The sequence below is a fragment of the Panthera tigris genome, chromosome A3 (genome assembly GCF_018350195.1).
Source record: "Panthera tigris isolate Pti1 chromosome A3, P.tigris_Pti1_mat1.1, whole genome shotgun sequence".
Classification (NCBI taxonomy): Eukaryota; Metazoa; Chordata; class Mammalia; order Carnivora; family Felidae; genus Panthera; species Panthera tigris.
The window spans coordinates 131,241,745-131,259,047 of record NC_056662.1 but is presented as its reverse complement, the minus strand read 5'-3'; the positions used below and the strand labels follow the sequence as shown (position 1 = coordinate 131,259,047).

Genomic DNA, 17,303 nt, shown 5'->3' with positions numbered 1-17,303 from the left:
TTCTTTCTTTCTTTCCTTCTTTCTTTCTTTCTTAGGTCAAAATACCAAGTAAAGATCAAAGACATTTGAATTTGAAATATACAAATCCTTGACATTTCGGATCGGGATCTCTGCCTGGGACCACAAAAGAACATTCAAGTCTTCTGACATATTTGTAGCACGGGGTAGGCTCCCTCGACCCTCGAAATCCCTGTCAAAAGAGGTGTGCATAACGCAAACCCGCCCGTGACCTGGTGGTTACAACACCAGATTACAACAGAGTCTCTTCAACAACTTCGTTTATTTAAAAAAAAAAAAAAAAAAAAAGTTTTGGGGGCGCCTGGGTGGCTCAGTCAGTTGAGCATCTGACTCTTGGTTTGTGCTCAGGTCACGATCTCATGGTTCACGAGTTTGAGCCCCGCATCAGGCCGTGCACTGGGATTCTCTCTCTCCTTCTCTCTCTGCCCTCCCCTACTCGTGCTGCCTTCTCTGCCTCTCTCGAAATAAATAAATAAATAAACTTAACCAAAAAAAAAAAAAAAAGTTTACTGAACTCCCATTATGTGGCAGGCACCACACTATGTCTCAGCTGCCCAGTGCAGAACACCCAGATGGGGTCCCTGCCTGCGGGGATCTGACCATCCAGCCTGACAGACTCAGGCATTAATCCAATAACTAGACAAGCGCCTCGCTCTCCCGAGGTGAGGGTGTCGAGGAAGGCTTCACGGTCTTCTTGGTTGCAAAATGGCTGCAGCTGTCTGGGCATCACACCCAAATCTCACAAGGGCTGGAAGAGGTTCCCTTCGGCCAGACTTGTTTCTCATACCTGTGTCAAAGCCAGTCACGGAAAAGAAGGAGACCTCCGTGACAGGACTGCACCTTCCTCTAATGCCATGGTGGCATCGAGGCAGAACCGGCCAAGATGAGGGAGAGAGAGATTTTGAATGACAAGCCAACTGCCCACTTCCCCCTACTGGGTTCCAGGCACTTCTTTTTTTCCTCCTTGTACCGTTTCATTTTTAGTCACTGTAAGCAAGGACTTTGAATGCCAACCGCACAGTCATTACAAAGGACTTTTGCTGCACCAAGAGAACAGGCGTGCCCTGTGGAGTTTATTACAATGGATTTCCATTCCATTTCATTTGTTTAGTAGAAAAGTCATATTCAAAACTCACATTTTCCTCCCCTCTGGGGGCCTCCACTGTTCAGATTCATACCATCAACAAGCAGTCCTAAAAGCCCTTCGGATAATCTAAATGAAAAGGAGAACAAGAAAGATTTCTGTGTTGTTTGTCTGTAATATCCTAGGGCAAGACTTGAATTTGTTTATTTGGAACAATACTGCAGCTTGCAAAGCCTATGAAAACTCTCAGTGCTATAAAAACATCTAGTAAATGCAGCTCTTAAAAACAAAATTAGTACAGGAACAGAGTTTCTTTGTTATTCTGTAGCTTTAAAAACACTAACAGATAAAGTTAATGTGATATCTTTAACTTAAAAGCATTAGATGGTTTTAGTATCTGGGCTTCAGCAGATGATGTTTCATGGAATTCGCAAATACGGTGACCACAGTCCATTTTATGAGAGTACTTTTTTAAAGTTGATTTATTTTGAGAGAGAGAGAGAGAGTACAAGCAGGGGAGGGGCAGAAAGAGAGGGAGAGAGGGAGAGAATCCCGAGCGGAGCCTCTGTCAGTGCAGAGCCCCACTGCAGGGCTCGAACCCACGAACTGTGAGATCGTGACCTGAGCTGAAATCAAGAGTCGGACACTCAACTCGGAGTCACCCAGATGCCCCAATATAAGAGCACCTTTTGTGTGTGAAGATGCCTTACCCAAGGACGCTCCCACCCCTCCCCCTGTTTATAAAGTGTTGCTTTTAATTTCCCGATGAACACCCTCCCACCCTCCCCTAAGCCCCCATCCCACCCCCACTCTCGTCCCCAAGACTCACACATGACTCCTCTGGACATCGTACCTGGTCTCTTAGCTCCGTTCCTTTGCCTAAGATCTCCCTCTGTCTAAAGTACCCCCCCACGTCGCCACTCCCTTCCTTGCTCAGATAATTCAGCCCATCCTGCTTCTTAGTCTCCGGGAACATGTCCTCAGTGCCCGCACCCACCGCCATCGACCGTGTGCTGGGACACTCGGCGAGTCCTCTTTGCCCCACATGACCCCGCATTGCACTACTACTCTGATAAAGCCAGCTTCGCCACGGACACTGCCCTGGGCCCCACGCTTTAGGGGTGCTGCTCTGACCTTCCCCAGCTACCCCTCCCCGTGGGTCAAGGCCAAGGAGATGCGCCCACCTGGAGCCCAGACCCCCCCCGACCCAGATGGTGCTCTAGGTGCCCAGGCTTCTGGGAACTCCCACTCAAATGACCCCAAGTATGCTTTGGGCCACCCTCCCAAAGGGGACACAGGCTGGTGGGCACACAGGCTCCTGGGGCCAAGGACGAGCCAGGCAGTGGCCGTTGGAGAGGCTGGAGGCAGCTGAGGCTCCTGACTCCCGGGCATGGGGAGAGAAGAGACGGGCAGACCTTGGCGTTGGGCTGGGGCTGGAGGTCATCGTACGGCCGCCTTTCCACACGAAACCCCGATTCACTCAGGAATTCTAAAAGCATTCCTTGCCTTCCAGGTACTCGTGTCAAGGCAGGAGAAGGGGTTCTGCTTCCTCTACCACCTCATAGTAGACGGACGGGCCACCGGCATCCTCTTGTGCCCCCGGCCTGCCCTACAAGCCTTAGGGGCAGGTCTGTGACAAGTCCCCTTGCGTGATGCCCGGTATGATGGGCCCCTGGGAGGGTTGTTGGTGTGGGTTGCCCTCCAGACTTCGGGGGATTGGCTGAGGTAACATTTACCTCCTGGAGTAGCCAGGTGGCCTTCCCCAGGGGAGACCAGCCCCCACCCTCCAAAACATTCTCTCGAGAACTTCGTTCTTCTCAACAGCGTTGACAAAGTAGCCTGAGTTCCAACAGCTTGGTGTTTAATATCAATTGTTTCTGTTTGAAATTTGCCTCGCGGTAACACTTAGGTTTCAGTTTTTGTGACGATAGTTGATTCTGAGGGAATTCAGTCTGCCACAATAGCTTCGATGGAAGATTTCTTGCGGTGCCATAGAATCCGCTGCCTGCTGAATGTGGGCATCGCGCGCTGTGCCCGCCGGGAGACGCGGCTGGTGGTCACCTTTTTGTAACTTGCAACACTCTGGACCAGGGGCTCCCAAGCGCCCGACAGACACAGAACCACAACAGAAGACGACAGAAACAGAAACACAACAGAGACTACACAGAACCACAAAAAATCGGTCTGGGGCAGGCACAGGGATCTGGGTCGGCCAGGATTTTGTGAGTTTGGGTTTTGTTTCGTTTTGGTTTTCTAGCTTCCCGGGCGATTCCAGGGGACTTTGTGTGGCGGTCCCTGCCCCAAACTAGCAAGGGGCCCGGGTTTCAATTCCGCAGACCCTCATCACATGCCAGGCCCTGTACCATTTGGTTGCACGCGTGACCTTCTTTTGAACCTTCCTGGCCATCCTGTGAGATAGGAACCCTTCATTCTCCTCTCCAACAGAGGAGAAAACGGAGCTAGGGGAAGGCTGAGTGGTTCTCAAGATCACAAGCCGAGTTCATGGTGAATCTAGGGCTTAACTAAAGACTTCTGGCTCCAAGGCCAGCGGCCTTCCGCGGGAGCACCAGCCAACGGCAGCCTTGAGAAATCGCTCAGCCCGCACTGCGTTAGCAAAAAGGTTTATGGCCCAGCTTTCTCTTCGGAGACGTCAGTTTGTCAGGATAATTCCCGGTCGCTGTGCATTCTCCACATTTAAGAAAAAAGCCTGGCAGCAGCACTTAGAAGTTCAGGTGGCTCCCGCCACGATGAAATCAGGGCTGGCCAAGGGAACCATGGCGTTTCTAAAGACGTCGGTCTCTGAGGCCATAATGGGCCATTAGTGAAGGGAAAAGCTCTCAGTCCCCTGACAACGCCGTTTAATGCAAGAACACGAGAAAGCTTTTACAGCTTCAAGAGCAAACGCACGAGGTTTCGCTTTTTCAAACGCGGTTCCCCCATGAAAGCTCTGCCCTCAGAACGGTCCCCAAAGGGTATTTCTTGCCAGTAATTTTGCAGTCGTAACGGCATCGGCTTGTTTCCTACGGTTGTTTTCAGAAAAAACTGGTGCACGGATCCTGTTTGTTCAAAGGTCCCTTGAGAGATGAAATCTGCTTTTAGGGATTGTTGCCATCCATCCCCCAAATAGCCTCTTCTCTCTGGCAGAAGGAACTGGGGACTCGCCCATCTTTCTTCCTGTCTCCTTATCGCCCTCTCTCCTCCCTCCCTGAAGGCCCGTTGTTCTGCACTCCAAGCACAAAGCACCCCTCTCCATTCTTCTTTGACGTGACCGTGACCCTGACCGTTTTCTCCGACCTCTTTTCTTCCTAAATATGCCGGTTTCTTGGCCGCTCTGATATTTCTGTGGAGCGATCGGAAGGGTCGTGAGGAGTAAAGTTTAGCGCGAAGCCTGAAGATGTCTTTGGGGCTCCCCCTTTTTTCCCATAAACACAAGCTCTTTGCTTGGATAAACATCTCTGGGTAGCTATATGGCTTTATACACAATGTTTACAAACTGTATAACTAGTCCTACACTATGCTTCTAAATATATATGTATATGATTATATCATATTCGTAATTAATATATAATATAATATTTAATATCATGCATACCTATATTTGAAGGGTATTGATTTGTATACACTTTTTTACACAACCACATTTCTGCATTACCTTTGTTTATACAGATTTTGGGGGGGTTCTTTTGGGTTTTTCAGCGATAACATGTGACAATAATGATCATTTTACCTCTTCCTTTCTACTGTGTTTGCCTCATTTCTCTTTCTCATCTAATTGGCATCAGCTATTTAACAATGTTAAATAATAGTGTGATACAAAGAACTTTCAGAAAATTCACCGTATGTCAGGCCACAAAGAAAATCTTAGTAAACTTCAAAGAATGGAAATTGTACAAGCAACATCCTCCGATCATAATACGACAAAAGTTGTGATGTCAGCAATACAATAAACAAAAAAATCTCTTCTACCTGGAATTAAGATGCATACTATTAAACAATCCTGAGGGCAAACAGAACCTACAAGATGAATTTACCCAGCTTCTTGAAAATAAAATGGACTGAAAACATATCAGTACCGATGGGATATGCAAAAGCAATTATCCAGGGAAAATGTATAGTATTAATGTCACATAAATAGAGTGCTACTCTGGATGACAGAGTAAGCTAAAAGAAAACAGAAGAAAAAATAAGGATAAAGCAATTTAAGGAGTTAAAAAAAGAAAAACAGTGGAAGTAATAATAAAAAATCTGGCTCTGAAGGTGAAAACCCTCAAAAAAAAGACAAATCATCAGCTAACCTAACCAGGAAAGAACTAAGCCATACACCTGATGAGTCTACTCCGAAAAGCACAGCCCCATCTCACTAGTGAACGTCAATGCAACGCCCTTAACTAGAAAATTAACAGAGAGAATCTAACAGCTTTTTACAAAACATTTGTAATCCAAAACTCGTTCATGTAGAAAACCCAATAAAATAGGAATTAAAAGATATCTCCTTGGGTGCCTGGGAGGCTCAGTCAGTTAAACATCCGACTTCGGCTCAGGTCATGATCTCGCGGTACGTGAGTTCGAGCCCCACGTCAGGCTCTGTGCTGACAGCTCAGAGCCTGGAGCCTGCTTTGGATTCTGTGTCTCCCTCTCTCTCTGCCCCTCCCCTGCTCATGCTCTGCCCCTCTCTCCTTCAAAAATAAACATTTAAAAAAACATATCTTCTTAACATGATTTCACATATATAATATATATATAACGTATTATGTATAATATATATGATATATTATATGTAATATATATATATGATCCAACATTGCATTAAATGGAAAACACTTGAAGATTTTCACTAAAGTGAGGAACAAGTCAAGGATTTGTCAAGGAACAAGACAAGACAGTGTTTAACACTGTATTGGAGTATTAGCCAATGCAATTAGGCAAGAAAAAAACAAGAAGAGGCATAAGAATTAGGGAAAAAAAAAGGTAAAATTCTCACTATCCACAAATGATGCGATTTTATCAGTGGAAAACCCCCAAACAGCAATGGAAATACTGTTACAAACAATACAATTCAGTTAAGTAGCAAGGTACAAAACGAACATAGAAAAATTGATAGCTTTCATACGTAAGAACAGCAACCACTTTAAAACATACTTCATTCATATCTAAAGCATTCATTCATTCAAGTCTACAGCCTTTGTCACAGTTTGTGTTCTCTGGGAAGCAGCTGCCAGGATGGAGTCAGAGTGCAGAAAGTTGAAAGTGAAGGAGGCTGTGTGGGAAAGGAAGAGCCCTCGGACCCCTCATCTGTGAGAGTCCCCACCAGCCCAGCAGGAGATCTGGAGTTAGCGTCATCCTGTGTTGGTCAGAAGAGTAGCCAGGCTATTCGAGTGGCCTGACTCAGCCGATGGCCAGGGCCCCCCTGAAAACATAACCGGCACAAGAGGTGGACTCAGATATTTTGTGATGTATAATAAGAAATATATATTTGGCCGTCTTCCTATTTCTGGCAGAGCTCCGATGAAACCCTAGGAATTTCCTAAGTGATGAGAGCCACAAAGTGTCTTTTGTAATGTTAACGAGGTGACTTTTGGCCCCACTGAGGGATCTGGCTGGTTGCCAGGCCCTTTCCAATCCATGGGATTGGAAGGTTGGAGGCTTCAAGCCCACTGCCTGACCTCCAGGGACAGGAGAGGAATATTGCAAATGTCATTATCAGAGGAACTGACAGCCAATGATTTAACCAATCATGGCTATGAAATGAAAACTCTACAAAATCCCCAAAAGGATGGGGTTCAAAGAGCTTCTGGGTTGGGGAACACATGGAGATTTGGGGAGAGTGGCACCCTAGAGAAGGCATGGAAGCTTTGCACCCCTTTCCCATGCTCTGTGCTTGATGCACCTCGTCCCTCTGTCCGTTCCTGAGTCATATCCTTTTATAATAAACCAGTAGTCCAATAAGTACAATGTTTCTCTGAGTTCTGCTAATTAATCGAACAAATTAATCCAACCCAAGAGAAAGTCATGGGAGACTCCCATCTGTAGAAACTCCCACCTGATCTGTTGATCAGATGCCCATATGACAACCCAGACTTGCTACCTGTAGAAGAAGTAGGGGCAGTGGCAGGTGGGGAGTGCAGTCTGGTGGGACTGAGTCCTTAACCTCTGGTGTCTGACACTATCTCCAGGTAGGGAGTGTCAGAACTGCGTTGAACTGTAGGACAACCCGCTGGCGTGAGAGAATTGCTCGGTGCTGGGAGAAAACCCACACACGCATTGGAATTGGGTGCAGCATCTTGTCCTGGAAAAAGTACCTGCTGGAGACTGTCAGCTCACCGCCTGCTTCTCACTGGAGAGACATTGAGCGGCGTGTTTCTGTGTCTTCCGGAACATCCAAAACCTACATGGGAAACAACACTAGAAAGCCCTCTCGAGACAACAAAAGAATGCGAACAAATAGAAAGACATCCTTTGTTCTGACAAGGAAACTCAACAGCATAAAGATGTTAGTTCTCCCGAAATTAAGTTAGAGGTGGAAATGCAGTCCAATAAAAATATCATCAGGGTTTTGGTTTGTTTGTTTGCTGGAGCTGAACAAGTTGATTACGAAGTTCATTTGGAAAAACAAACAAGCAAGCAAAAAACAAGCGAGTTTTAAAAAGTGCGATTTATCGGAGGAGAGAAGGAATAGGAAGGACAGAGAGACCAGGTTTAGGTGTCAGTCTTCCCTGAATCTGCGTGTTTTATAGATTTGATGTAAATATTTTGCGTATTTTGAAACAATAATACACTTTACAAGGCAATCCCTTAAAATAAGGGCAAAATAAAACAGATGACCCTCTCCATGTCTCTGCATGTGACCCAACCCCATAGAGAACACTATTCCAAGTGACTTTAAAGCATAGCATCTTGATTTTACCCACCAAGGGGGATATAGCCTCTGAACAAAACAAACACCCCCGCCGAAGAGGGCTTAAACCGATTTTTTGCTATTCATATCATTGGTCATAGTTTTGTAGCATTACTCTGAAACTATTGCGTGTGCATTTGTGGCATAAAAAAAAAAAAAAAAAGCATTAGGTTCAAGTCACTGAAACTGGAATTTTTGGAGTGGGAGAAGGAAGTGCAGTGTAAAGTCAACAAGCCTAACAAAAACTGCGTGAAGTCTGCAATTTGCTAGTGAGGGCCACTAACAAACATGAAAACAATGACTAATCCAGAAAGAAGATGCTCCCCCAGCTCCCAGTTGTGGTCACTAACACCATTTCTTTTTATTTATCTGTTTATTTATTTTTGTTTTGAGAGAGAGAGAGAGTGCATGAGCAGGGGAGAGGGGCAGAGAGAAGGAGAGAGAGAGAATCCCAATCAGGCTTCGTGTTCAGTGCAGAACCTGACATGGGGCTCGGTCCCACGACCTGGGATCACGATCTGAGCTGAGGTCAAGAGTCAGACGCTCAACCAACTGAGCCACCCAGGCGCCCCAATACCATTTCTCACTAAAAGGAAGCCAGGCCTCCTCGGAGGAATAACTGATTCCAGGCCTGGGACAGGCAGTGTGATGGAGAGCCCAGAACATATTCACACCAGAGGCAAGGAGTTGTCAAAGATTACTAGAGTCATGGTGAATGAATTACGGGTAAAGAGAATCCCACAGCCCAAAATTGGATAATTTGAGCATTAGCAAGGTTAGTCATTTCAAAAGAGCAAAACATACCAAATATGTCTAAAATAGTGAGTTCATAATGACAGGAAAAGCAAAACGTAAAATTCCTCATTGGTCACCTTTGGGGAATACTAAGAAACCAACTCTGTTTGGAAAACTGGCAGATTAAGAGACAGAGTCAAGCATTTATCCTACTGTTCCCATATGAAATGTACCTTGGGATAGCCAAAGAGTTGATGAAGGGAATATTCTTTCCACTGAAGGAAGCCAGCTTAAGAAGAAATGGTAGAGTTAGAATATTAACACTTAGCAACCTCTGAGGAATTAATAGTTGTCAGCAATAATCATCGAAGTTTGCTGACATCACAAAAAGAGACCGCCAGATACTATGTGCCTCCCGATGGAAATACGTAGCTCATCTATGAAGTAGGATTTCCCCCCCAAATTAAACCTAAGACCGATGAAATCTTTAGATCTAACTACCAATTTACGAGAAAAACAGTGGACAGGGGAACATGTCAAATGACACCATGGAGATGTAATCAGCGAAATGCATACCACGGGATATTGAACGGGACAAACAGTTGGATTTCCTCACAATAACAAAGAGTGGGGGTGAGGTGGTAGCAGGGCACAAGCCCAGATGACGAGAGTCCTAAATTCTTACGCTGAGAGTTCTGTCAGCCACTCTCAATGTACAGTTTTATTTTCTTATATGTTGAGTTTAAACAGCCTTTGGATTTTCTGTTCTTTAAAAATTTTGTAGCCTTGTCTTGTGAAGTCATCTGGACCTTGCATTATTTGTTTTGGAGGTAGTTTTTTGACTTTTTTTTTTTTTCATGCCACGTTAATTGATATGTTTTAGGTTTTAGGTTTTCTAGTAATTTCTAGTAATTTCTAGTAATTTTACCCCCCAACTCAGCTTTTGGATTTAATTGCCATTCTTATGTGTTTCCTGGTTCCTTTTATTTCTGCTTTTATCTTTATTCACTCCTTTCTGTTTTCTTTAGGATTATTTTGTTTTTATTTTGCTACTCGTCTGTCTTGAAAGTTTAACTTGGAAGCAGGACAAGGCACATCGGGGCTGCCTGTTTCAGAAGACAAAAGGACGCACGTTAACCGGGGGGCTGGCCAGGAGCCTCCGGCTTGCGTCAGCTGTGACATTCACAGAAGAGCAAATTCCGGGGGCGCCTGGGCGGCTCAGGTGTGTACGCATCCGACTCTCCGCACAGGTCACGATCTCAGTTTCATGAGTTCGGGCCCTGCGTCTGAGTCTGTGCTGGCAGCTCAGAGCCTACTTGGCATTGTCTCTGTCTCTCTCCCGCTCTCTCTGCCCCTCCCCAGTGCTCGCTCTCTCTCAAAATAAATAAGCTAAAAACAAAGAAAAAAACAAATTCTGGCTGCAGGCATGCGACTGAAACAGAGAGAGGAAGCGGAGGGACAATCATTCTGGTTCTAGCAAGTCAGGGCTATTAAGCAGCTCGTTCAGCGCGCGAGCGGCTGCCACGAGGTTGTACGTTTCAGATCAGTTTGCAGGGGACATAACTCGCGCCTGCGCAGATGCACTCTCGGATCAGGACGGAGGGGCAGGGACTCAGAAGCAGACGCCCTTCCTGGGAGATGGGCCGCCTCCGATAGGTCACGTGGCTCAAGGACTCCCTGATGGCCACCTGGCCACCCCCCACCCCCTGAAATGCCTGCACGGGGTTCCCCGGCTCGCGTGGCCGCTCCACATTCCGGCCTTTCTTCTCCCACGGGCCAGACTCCTTCTGTCTTTCACCCTGAGCCGGTGTCTGCTTCTCCGGGTTCCCAAACTAACCCCAGAGGTGCGAGGGCTGCTGCAAGAAAACAGGCAGTCAGGCAACCCCTCGGGGGTGGGAGAGTTACTCCTTAGACTGGATTCGAAGCGGGGGGAATGTTAAGACTGGCAAGCAAGAGTTCATGGACGGGGACACTATCTGGAGACACACAGGATTGTCTAGAGACACACAAGGGCCCTTGCCAGGGGATGTTAGGGTCCAGAGTCATAGGGACCCGGTGGTGACTGGACCACTAGAAGCCAGGAGGCCGCAATTCCCATGACCAGCAAGGCCCCTGGCTTCCTTCTTTGTGGTAAAAGACAGTACACAGTTTACCTTCCCCTCAGAGGGGATATCCAGGCCTCCCCCTGACCCATTAATGGGCCCGATGACTTCCCTGAAGGGGCCTTGGCCCTGAACCGGCACCGAGTGTGTCTGTAGGCATCTCTCCCAGCAAAGAGCTGAGGGGACAGTTAGCAGAGCTGGGTGCCCACGGGGGCGAGATCGACAGGCAGCCAACACCGCTGAACATTTACGTCCAATAAAACACGAGAATGAGGGAGCCAGGGGCTGAGGGCGGCCACCCTAATTTTAAAAATTATGGCCCCTTGGTCTGTTCCCCGGACCCGAACCAAATGTTCAGATCCCAGACCTACTAAGTAAGTGGCCAGTGCCCTCGGGGAAGGTCCCCAGGACGTCGTGGCAGATTTTGCCTCGATGGTGCCCCGAGTCCTTCCCCGTGGGGACCTGCAGCTCCTCACTCGGGTGGCTGTAGGCTGGGAAGGGAGACTCAGCAGACATGTTGAGGATGATGGGACATGGGGCCTGAGTTGACTCGGATCCCCAAAGATCCACCCTGTTAGAGTAGGGGCCTGTGTGAGCCACGTAACAAACAGGGTCCCGAGCAATACAGCTCACAGAGGCCCTAGGGGATCCACGTGCCCTCCCTGCAGTCACTTCCCTTATCGAGGTGCCCCAACTGACCGTGACCCAAACTCACCACCTGCCCTCCACACCTGCTGCTCCTGGATGCCTATCCGAGACCACCACTGTCTACCTGGTCACCCAAGCCATGGTGGGATGGCACCTGGGCCCTCCGGGTCTCTCCTCAAACCCCAAAAGGGACACTAAGCCCGTACAGCCCACGCATCCCGCAGACTCTCCCAAACCAGGGATGGCCCTCGGGGCCAGGCCTGCTTTGCTAAAGCAAGGCAGAGACGAGTGAAAGCAATGAATCGACGAAACACCTAGTCGATCACGGAGACCCTCCCTGTACAGCTGTTCGTCTCAGAGAGGGGCAGCTTTGTCGGTGCCTGGTTTTTAACCCAAGGTGATGTCACACAACATTCAGACAATGACCACATATGGCGTCAAACCCCTGCACTGGCGAGGCTTCTCCTTTTTACATGTCAGGCCTATTCAGGACAGGAGTTGCCTTCCTGGGGCAGACTGGGTGGGAGGTCTGCCCACACCCACGGAGAGTGGCCAGGGGCGCCTTCTGGACGCAGCTTCCTGAGCAGAATGTCCTCATTCGAAGCAGGTTCCATGGGCCATCCTCTCTCTCTGTTCTTTAGTAAGAACGTTAAAAAACACCCAGGCAAATTCTGGGCAGAGTGATTTCTCAGAGGGATTTTGTAAGTAGTACACGTTCTGGAAATGGATAATTTATCTTCTAGAAAGGGGCACCCAAAGCTTCCTGTCACTTAATGACAGCAGACAGCCCTCCCATTTGCTTCCCAGACGGAAAAAGAAAACAAGTCGTGAAATCGAGTGTCACTGCTGGGGTGCCCTGGTCCTATGAAGGGGGTCCCCGGCCCGGCCCCGCCCAGGACAGGCCCTCCAACATTCTGGACCCCCAGCCTCCCTGGAGCCCCGAGGGTGAAGGCAGTTGCAAAAGGAACCTTTTCCTGTTTGATCTTCTAATGGTTTCCGTTGGTTTCTAAGAAAGCTAGTGATACGTGTGGCTTTTCTGTATGCGGGCATTCTAACGAATTCCCTTACCGGCGCAGTAGTTTTGAGCTGATTCTCTTGAGGATTTTGTGTGTCTCCATCCGTGAGCAAATAACGATAATGTCATCTCCCCTTTGTCAGCGGCTGTGCATCTTAATTCCGCTTTCCGCTTCTCAACAACTGTTGTAGATCCCTCGAGTTGTTGGGAATGATGAAAAGGGGGCTGAGCGGCTACCGGTGGATGGGTTTGGAAACAGGAAGTAGCTGGGAGCGTTTGAGGTAAAGAATTAGCTAACACTTCAGTTCTTCCTGAACACTTCGGTCCAAAGCCCGTAAGCGGTGCTATCAGGCAGGTGGCCCTGCGAGGGCCAGAAGGAACTGCAGGCCCAGGGTAAGAAGTCAGGGGCCGGTCACAGAGAAAAGGGGGTCTTTGAGGCCTGGCGGAAGCAGCCTGCTTGGAGCCCAAGAGTGTGAAGAAGGTCTTCAGACAAGGAGATGGCCCAATACCAGTGTCGGAACCAGAGCCGAGTGAGGGGATGTCCACGTAATGGGGGTGGCATGAGATATCAGAACCCAAGCGAGGTCAGGGGGCGTCCCCACGGAGGGAGGGCCAGGAGGCAGCCCAGCTCAATGGGTTGGAGCCCAGGCAAGGTGGACACGGAGAAGGACATCCATGGCGGGTACAGCCTGGGCAGGGTGTCCAGCAGGGTGAGGAGACCTGCCGGGCGATCTCCTGGCACAGGATCGGAGAGGGGAGCATCTGCTTAGGGGAGGAGGCAGTGCCAGTGAGAAGAGATTGGTTACGTTGCTCTAATAGGTAAACACATAAGGATAACGGGAGGCCAGTCTTCTGTCGTAGAAGTTGAGTTTACAAATTTGGAAAGAGGGAAACCTAAAGTGAGCCCTAGGGGGTTGAATTGCATTGGAAAGTATCTGTGTGAACTTGGGGTTTGGAGATAGATGATAGATAGATAGATAGATAGATAGATAATAGATAGATAGATGATAGATAATAGATGATTGATAGATAGATAGATAGATAGATGATAGATGATAGGTAGATACATGATTGATAGATAGATAGATGATAGATAGATGATAGATGATAGGTAGATAGATAGATGATTGATAGATGACAGATAGGTAGATAGATAGATAATATTAGGGGTGAAGATGTCATTCGACTCTGCTTTCCCTTCCTGATTTGCAGTCACACTAACTCATGCACGTACGTAGGTTTTGAGTCTGCATGTTGTTTTTCTTTTAAAGTGGGTAATACCATGTAATCTTGTTTACAACTGGCGTTTTCCACTTCAGAATATCTTGGAGGCCAACCATCCGGGTCAACAGAAACAAATCTAGGGTGCCTGGGTGGCTCAGTCAGTTGAGCGTCCAGCTCTCGCTCTCAGCTTCGGTCATGATCCCAAGGTCGTGAGATCGAGCCTCACTGTCAGGCGCCACACGGGGCATGAGGCCTACTTTAAAAAAGGGGGTGTCTGGGTGGCTCAGTTGGTTGAGCGTCCAACTCTTGATTTCAGCTCAGGTCATGATGTCAGGGTCCCGAGATTGAGCCCCCCCCCCACCCTGGGCTCCGTGTTGGGCATGGAGGCTGCTTAAGATTCTCTCTCTCTCCTTCCCCCCCTCTCCCCCCCCATCTCTAAAACAAACAAACAAATAAAATCCGTATTTTAAAAAAAGCAGGGTGTTGGCACCTGGGTGGCTCAGTCAGTCAAGCATCCGACTTCGGCTCAGGTCGTGATCCCCCAGTTTGTGAGATCGAGCCCCGAGTGGGGCTCTGAGATAACAGCGTGGAGCCTGCTTGGAATTTTTCCCTCTCCCTCTCTCTCTGCCCTTGTCCGCTGCTCTTTCCCTATTTCTCTCTGTAGAAGTTTTCCAAACAAGGAATATATACCTAAATATCTTCAAACTTCTATGGCCTTAAGGAAGAACCACTTGAGAGCTGGAAATCCCTGAAAGTGTACGTGTCACTAACGAGCCGTCCCCGCATCCCCGAGGAAAAACTCGGGCTTTTATTTTCAAGTGCAGAACACCAGCGTCCAGCTGGACCTGCTGACGAGCCCCGTGGTGGGACTGTCGCCGTTCAGCTGTGCCGGGGCCCCCGCACCGACACCCCTTCTCGATAAAGGACAAATACAGAAAAACCCCAGGGCAAAGCGCAGGCCCGTGGGAGGCCCGCAGGTGTCATTACGGCCCCCGCTGCGCCCTTCTCGCCGGAGGAAGTGTGTGCTGTGGCCTGTTTTATTCAAAGAGGCATCTCTCTCTGCTATTGTCTGGGGTTGGCAGCTCTTTCTTCTAACAAATAGCCCAGCTGTTTCCCTTCCCAACTGTCTCCCTCTGACAGCACAGACGGTGGGGGATCCTGCCCCCGGAAGGCTATTTTGCGGGCGGCCACAGAGAGCAGTGGACAGAGCTCCCGAAGTCGCATCCAGGAGCAGAGAGGTGATGGCCCTGCTCTGCTTTAGGCTGGCCCAGGGCCCCTTCGGGTCCCTCACGGCCCCTCCTGGGGACCCCGGACTTCTCACCTGAGCGCCTGGCAGGGTGGCTTCGAGGGTGACGATGTCCTGTGGGCCCCGTCTCCCTTCTCGCCGGGGTGGGCGGGACGAGGTGGCCCAGCCGGAAGGGGAGGGGACCCGAGGGTCAGTGAGAGATGGCATCCGAGGCGGCCAGGGAGAAACTCCAGAGGAACGGAACGGGGCAGGCAAGTCTTGGGTGAAAACGGAAGACAGAGAAGGGGAGCAGGGTTTCAGGAAAAGCTGGAACAGGCAGATACGTGAAGAACGAGAGGGAACCCAACGCTGTGGGCCAGAGTACCCGGAGCCAGCTGTGTGGGTCAGCTGGCCAAAGCAAAACACAAGGCCACGGGGTCACCTCTGCCAGCCCCCATTCACCAGGCCAGTGTACTTCACCCCCGCCCCCCCCCCCCCAGCTTGAGCGAGGCTGCCCTGGGGCACCGTCCTGGTGCAAAAAGACTTGCCCGTGGGCGTCACCTCGCCCAGAAATGCCTGTGGGCTGCCCCTCCCCTCCTCCCCTCACCCAGACACCCCTTCACCAATGACTGACCTATATGGGGACACAAAAGGCCGGGGCGCTTCAGCCCTTCTTCCTCTCTTTCTCCTTTTCTGCTGCTTTGACGGTGGACATAATGGCTGGAGCTCCAGCAGCCAGTTGAGGCTGTGAGGCTGCCTTGCGATTAGAGGTGATGCGCAGCAAAACAGAAGACGGAAGGAGCTCGATGACTTCGTGCCATCACCACACCAGCCCTGGGTTACCTCATGTCTTAGCCCGTTTGAGCTGCTCTAACACACTACCAAAAACTAAGTGACTTGTAAATAAAAATTTATTTATTTATCTCTCATAGTTCTGAAGCCTGGGAAGTCCAAGGTCAAGGTGCCCAGAGATTTGGTGTCTGGTGAGAGTCTGCTGTCTGGTGTATAAACAACTGTCTTCTTGCTGTGCCCTCACATGGCAGAAAGGGCTATGGAACTTTCTGGAACTCTATTATAAGGTCATAAGACCATTCCTGTGGGCCCCACCTTCATGACCTAAGCACCTTCCAAAGGTGTCACCTCCCAATAAAATCAGGGGCACCTGGGTGGCTCAGTCGGTTAAGCATCCGACTCGTGATTTTGGCTCGGGGCGTGATCTCATGGTTGGTGGGATCGAGCCCTGCATTGGGCTCTGTGCTGACCATGTGGAGCCTGCTTGGGATTCTTTCTCTCCCTCTCTCTGCCCCTCCCTCCCCCACATAAAATAAACTTTATTTTCAAAAGAAGAACATAATATCAGCCATCACCATCTCAGTAAGTTAAATATTTCAAGAGCAAAAAGGATTACGTTAATTTATTTATTTTGAGAAAGAGAGAGAGAGAGAGAGCAGGAGCAGGGGGCAGAGAGAGAGGGAGAGAGAGGGAGAGAGAGAATCCCAAGGAGGCCCTGTACGGTCAGCACAGAGCCCAATACGGGGTTCAACCCACACACCGCGAGATCCTGACCTGAGCTGAGACCAAGAGTCGGACGCGTAACCGACCGAGCCACCCAGGCGCCCCTTAAGGGTGAAAAGGGTCTCTCTGGCCCAAATATTGATGATCCCAAGTGTTGCGTGGAAATGAGCACCAGTCTGGTCGCACGGGGGGCTGACTGCTCTCCCCCAGACCCACTGCCCCCTTTTCTGCTCCCTGTTTCTCAGCATCTTGGTGTTTCACAAAATCCAAGGAATAACTCGCTCTTGGCTTCTCCCGTGTTTTCCCCGCAAACCCCTCCGTGCACCCGTGGCTCGTGAACCCGGAGTCAAAGAGGATTGGTGGAAAAGGAGGGGTCCACCACGTCCTCGGGTGCAGGCGGCCCAGAGGCCTGGCCTCACGCCCCACAGTGATGGCTGGGCAGGGCCCAGGGCTGAGTGGGACCCGTGTGGCCGAGCAGGGCCGCTTGGACCCTTCCCAAAGCCGGCCTAGTGGAATATACAGAACGACGGAATTCTGATAGATGCCATGACACAGATGGACTTTAGAAACATTTAGAGAAATAAGCCAGACACAGAAAGACAAACGCTCTAGGGTTCTCAACGGAAGTACTCAGAGCAGACGAGTTCATAGAGGCAGGAAATACAGTAGAGGTTGCCAGGGGCTGGGGGGAGGAGGAAGGGAGGGCTATCGTCTGATGGGGACTGAGTTTGAGATGATAAAAAGTTCCAGGTATAGATAATAATGATGGTTACACAGCAACAGGGATGTTTTGAACGCCACTGAATTTAATCACTTACAAATGGTTACATTGATGATAAAAT

At 49.2% G+C, this 17,303-nt stretch overlaps 1 long non-coding RNA gene across 1 annotated transcript; it reads right to left on the bottom strand.

Annotated features, from left to right (window-relative positions):
• Positions 1–1,085: 1,085 nt before the first annotated feature.
• Positions 1,086–15,954, bottom strand: LOC122237080. The gene is made up of 3 exons (XR_006215290.1): positions 15,581–15,954; positions 15,043–15,224; positions 1,086–1,231 (listed from the first exon to the last, which is right to left on the bottom strand). It is a non-coding gene; the product is annotated as an uncharacterized LOC122237080 (long non-coding RNA).
• Between the last annotated feature and the right edge of the window lie 1,349 nt (positions 15,955–17,303).